This window comes from Macadamia integrifolia, chromosome 4, assembly GCF_013358625.1.
Source record: "Macadamia integrifolia cultivar HAES 741 chromosome 4, SCU_Mint_v3, whole genome shotgun sequence".
NCBI lineage: Eukaryota > Viridiplantae > Streptophyta > Magnoliopsida > Proteales > Proteaceae > Macadamia > Macadamia integrifolia.
In genome coordinates, this window is record NC_056560.1 from 16,110,101 (window position 1) to 16,115,690 (window position 5,590).

A 5,590-nucleotide genomic window follows, 5' to 3' on the forward strand; every position below is an offset into this window, starting at 1 on the left:
GGGTTGGACTAAACCCGACAAGGTTGGGCTTGGGCTGAAATATCCCAGTCCGACCTAGGGCTGGGCTAGGCTTGGCCTGGGTTGAGTTAAGAGACCTTAGCCCGACCCAGCCCAACACGACCCATTGACACCCATAATTTGAGTATTAGGATGTCATTTTTGGGCAAAAGAACTTTGTCAGTCTGGTGTTGCCTATGCCTAAGCTCACACTCCTATTCTATCCCCCCACCCCCATGCCTTGAAGATGCTCCCAAGCCGGCATAGGCGACACCAGACCGGCAAGTTGTGTTGCCCACATCGCATGCATCCAAGGGTATCATTCCCTATTACTTCAATGAAAATCTCCTCATAAACTACTTTGTTTCCCTATATCTCCTGGAGATTCTTAGACATTTTGTCCTTCATTTGTGTCTGCAAATTCACAAGTTTATATCTTAGGTGACTTGCCCTCTACACATTTTTTTCCTTTTTTGGATAAAGAAAGAAGGTCCTTGATATTTTAGGTGACTTTTTCCCTGTACATATTTTTTTTCTTTTTTTGGATAAAGAAGAAATGTGCTCCATGGTCGTGATTAAATCCCCCGCGTACACATAAAGAGCATGGTAAACAACGAATTCTCACTACTTATAATCTAAAAATAGCTTAAAATGCGACTTTTTCTGTCTCTAATCTGTGCAAAACTTGTCCTTCCTACTGTGTGGCCCATCGATGGCTTCAACCTATTATCTCACAAATTGCCTACTTATCAGGAGAGATGGTGCACTTCCTCTTTTCACTCTTCCAATATAGGGGACAGGGGTTTCATGATCTCAGTCTTGTGCACTGGATGCTATTCATGGATTGAAGGAGAGCTTCCAAGGTAAGGAAATAAATCGATCCTTTTTTTTTTTTTTACAAAAAATTGTGAATGATGAACAGATAAGGAATCAATTGTATATACTGAAAAAAGAAAGAGACATACTGACAATGGTTACAAAAAAATGTAAATCTGTTCGATGGCTACCAAGTCAGCTCCATTGTTCTGACTTTATTGTAGCCCGTCTTACCAGGGCTTATCCACTGGACATTATTGAACTGCAAGTCTGCATCTTAGTTGATGATCAAGCCATCCTTTGTCATGTCATGGCTGACTTATTCTGTTGGTTCTTATAAGTTCCCAGAGCTGCTTTAATCTTATTCTTCTGCAGGTATAGATTTTCTGGCATGCTCTTTTGTCTTTGTGGATTGTGGTTGATCCTTACTCAGCTTCGTCTTCATCATCATTATAATTAAATGGGAGAGTTACCGACTTGAATGCACGATATTTCCCAACATTGTTCAGGTGTTCATTCTCCAACCTAAAAATCAGGATTTCAGTTCTAGTTCTTGTCAAAGAAGCAAATCATGATAAAGTACACTTATCAGCAGAGTGACACCAGAGTTAAATAGATAAGAATAAACCCTGAGAATACCTGAAGAAATTCCAAATGCCACGACGAATAATCTCTAGGCTTGCAACTATCACAATCATGGCTTGTGTATTTAGGAAAGATACTTGAAAGTTCAGAACAGTTTGCAGCCAGGCAAATCTGAGTAGAACATTCAAGATCTGCAAATTCACTGAGAAGTATTAGATGTTGGATGTTAATGACATTACAAATTAATGATTTAAATTTTTTTCTACTTACTAACCATGGCTCCGAAATATACGCTTTTGTGAGTGATAAGAAGCTTGTCTCTCAACCATCGGTTTTTTGAGTTACGTCGTAGAAGTCCCCAGTCAACAGCAAGGTCCCAATAGGCGCCCACAATTGCTGCAATGGCTGATGTGATCGCAGCTAGCACCCGCCAATGTGTTGCCTTACTCATACTGTAAGTTGTCCTCATAACAACAGCCAAAATAGTCGAGAAGTATTTCAGCCCATTGTATCCTTGCATTGGGTCTTTCTCTTCGCACAACCGTCAGAGGCACTGCAACATTACAAACTGTACTGAGAATTCACATATCAAGTACAGTAATTTTAGTTGACCGGTTAGAGCTTTAAAATCTCCTCTTTATTTCTTCGGTCCTACCTGAAAATCTCCTCTTTATTTCTTCGGTCCTACCTGAAGGAAGCGGGACCAATAAGGAATTATGGCAACTACATACAAGAAAATATTATAGACATCATTTCCATTGCAAGTGTCTATTATGTGTCTGTAGTCTCCCCAACCATAATAGCAGGTGTAGAACTCCAGACTTCTAATGGCTTGGACCTGGAATAGAACAATATTAACTTGCTATTAATTCTCCAAATAAACCAAAAGTTATCTGGCACAATTGATACATAGCATGAGTAATGTTACCAGACCTGACCAGTTAGCTGGTCTGCTAGGAAAAAATCCGGGAGAGTAACCTGTAAAGGAAAGAAAATAAATACAAATAAGAAAACATGCCCTGGTACAATTTCTTTATGTTTTTCAAGTGATGATGTCTTGTACCTAGTAGAGAGGGGCACTGATACAGTGGAAAGCAGATCGGAGTAGGAAGAAGCGACTTGAACGGTATATAATGTCAAATGGGTAAAATGTTATGGCAAGTACTAGCTGCACAGGGAGAAAAAGGTTAGTCAAACAAATGCTAATCTGCAACCAGGAGAGGAATGAAAAAAGTTGGCATGTCTAGGAATCATACAAAAACTAATCCCATAGGTAGTAGTTCAGTAAACTCCATGTAGGATTTTGTTTTTGGATCCATCTGCATGTCTAGGTTTGGCAGCACACTGATAACTGAAAGCACTGCAAGACCTGAGCGGAGGAGGAAGACTTCTCGGTATCCCAATTCAGTTCCTCGTTTGAACCTGAATATGATGGAATGATTGACTCGGTAGTGCCTCCAAAAGTATATATTCATACCATACATGACCATATGTAGGACAACAAATCCAAACAAGCTGCAAGAAAGATTAAAGTGACATGTTACTTCAATAAATAAGTTGGTTCAAAAAATTGAAAAAGTCTTGTTGGGAACAAATGGAAGCCGAACTTGGGACATAGCTCTATTCTGTAACATGGCCAATACTGGGATCAGTACAACTAAGTCCTGGGAAAACTGAGCTAGTCTTCACTGCTATGCTCCTACAATTGTATTAAGTTTTTGATGACTGCAAATGTGATTTTTTTTCTTTTCTTTTCTTTTCATTTTACTATTATATTTCTGGAAGATTGAGGAGCTGAAAGTGAATCTATGGGTCACCTGTAGAGGGGAAACATGGTTTCCATGTACTGGGTACTCCCTACGCTGTTCAGGATATGTCTTGCATGTATAATCAAAATAAGGGCCACAATTAATGATGTGGTGGCACCAGCAAAGAAGCCTGAGAAATTACCATATACAGATTCAATTAGTCTTTTATTCGAGGATCCAAACAGATCCAAAGGCATACTTGTGTTACCATTTTGTAAGAGAATCAAAACAATTTATGTCAAAAGTTGGATTCAACTTGGTAGAGTCATATAGAAGAGTAAAGTTTACCCATGGAAAATGTTATTCTATGCCTTTCTCTCTTTGCTGTTGAGAAGTGCTTGATGAAGGTAGCTTCCACTCCCTCCATGAGCTTAGTGACCTGTGAGCACACAAACCAAACCAGATAAATGATAAATCAGACGAGGCAACACTCAATGAACTGATACTCATTCAAGTACAAGAAGTATAAAAATTTACTTTTTTTTATTCTTAACTAAACAAAAAAATCTAGAATCCAATTAATAATATTTTCATCAAAATATATCTTCGCAAAGTGAGATGCCACTTTTTCACAGTACAAATATCATATGCTCTCCATATCTAACTGATATTTGGTACTGAGTGTGGGGAATTTAGTAACAGATGGATACTAATTAGCTCACAGCCCCCCTTATACATCTGGGAGTCCCTCCACCTAACAGTTCGAACTTATGGAAATTATACACTCACCTCATCGGAGCTTCCAAGGTATGAGTTGTCAACCATGTTTAGGTAAGCCGTTGCTGCCCTTCTTGAAGTGATCTGAAAAAATTAACAAACAGGGTAACTGTAATATCAGAAACCTTTTGCATTGAAAACTCAACATAGGCAAACATGAAACTTTTATCTATTCTGTAGAGAACTAACCTTGTCATATTTCTTCATGATCTTTGAGAATGCCAAGAGATTAAAAAAGCTGGTTGTTCATGCAATTATTAAAAATTTCGATAAATATATCACTTCAAAAGCTAATAAATCAACTTAGCTTTTTTCCTTTCATATTTCAAAGACATAAATCGATACCATACGTAGTGTTATTTGTTACCTGTAGCTCTTAAGAAGTCGAAGCTTCTGATAAGATTCGATGAATGTCTGCTTCAGTTGTCCCTCAAATTGCTTCAGGTCCGAAAGGTTCAGATTTTTGTGATGGGGATCTTGAGAATGCCTTTAATGGTGGAGCGGGGAGTCTCTAATGTGTTGTTGAGCTTCACCCTGTTAAGGATTTGTAAAGGGGTTGGTTTGGAGCCCTTGATACTGTCTGGCTTCTCTTCACAAACGCTAGAGTTGGCAGTTTTGGGCTTATTGACTTCTGTATCTGTAGACTCTGTACCTGAGTTATCCGAATCTCCTCTGTTGCTCAGCTCAACTTCTTCTATTACGTCCATGCACCTTTCTGCATTTACAAAATTATGAGTTTGTTTTAGGGGAAACCCTGATCACAACTGTTCCTATACTCCAAAATCTAAAAGGGCCCAATCTGAGAAACTCACTTGTTGTTCTGGCTCGAGGAGTAGAGGCTTTCAATGTGGCTGTGGAGGTAGCGACATCAGTAGCAAGGCGATTCATCTCAGCGTGATGATCGAAATTTTCGAAGCCGCCTTTGACGTTGTTGGGATTCTCGACCTTAATTCGAAACGCAATCAAAGCGTCCATTTGCTTATTCAACTGGGTTGCCTCCTTATGAACCTCATCCACCTTATCCCTATAGAACTTATTAACCTTGTTGAGCTCATCGTCTAGCCTCCTGAAGTACAACAGCTCGTACTCTCCACCTTCCTCGTTCGACATAAGGAAGTTCTACTGGTATTTGGCAAGATCAGACGAGCCCTGATCACTCTGCATGGCTCTTACCAGTATCACTTGATCTTCAATGTCTCCCTCGGCACCAGCGGCGCTGTTGGGGCTCTTGGCGAGCCTCTGGGTTAGGCCACTGAAAGCTCTATACGTGGTCATATTCCGCTTCAGGCCTACTGGGGTTGTTAACTGCGGAGGCTTAATTCTCTGCTTGAATCGTAAGATCTCGTTGAGGAGAGTCTTGAGATGGTCGTAGTGTTGGGGTTATAAGGAGGGCAGGCGGCTCCTACTTGAATTTTTTATTTGAGGGCAATTGTATACTTTCTGGATTAGGGTTTTTTCGCTATATATTTGTAGCGAGGGATTCTTTCTCTGTAATGCGAGTAATACTGAGAGGTGTGAAGACAAGCACTGTGATCTTATTCTCCATTGATAGTGAAGCAGGATCTCATCTCACTAGGGCCATAGGTAATCTTATCGAACCTTATAAAAATTTGTGTGCATTGTTTGTTTTGTTTTTTCATTATCTTTTGCATCGTTTTAAGATTACG

The 5,590-nt window shown here is 39.7% G+C and overlaps 1 pseudogene; it reads right to left on the reverse strand.

Annotated features, from left to right (window-relative positions):
* Positions 1–895: 895 nt before the first annotated feature.
* Positions 896–5,314, reverse strand: LOC122075324 (annotated as a pseudogene).
* Between the last annotated feature and the right edge of the window lie 276 nt (positions 5,315–5,590).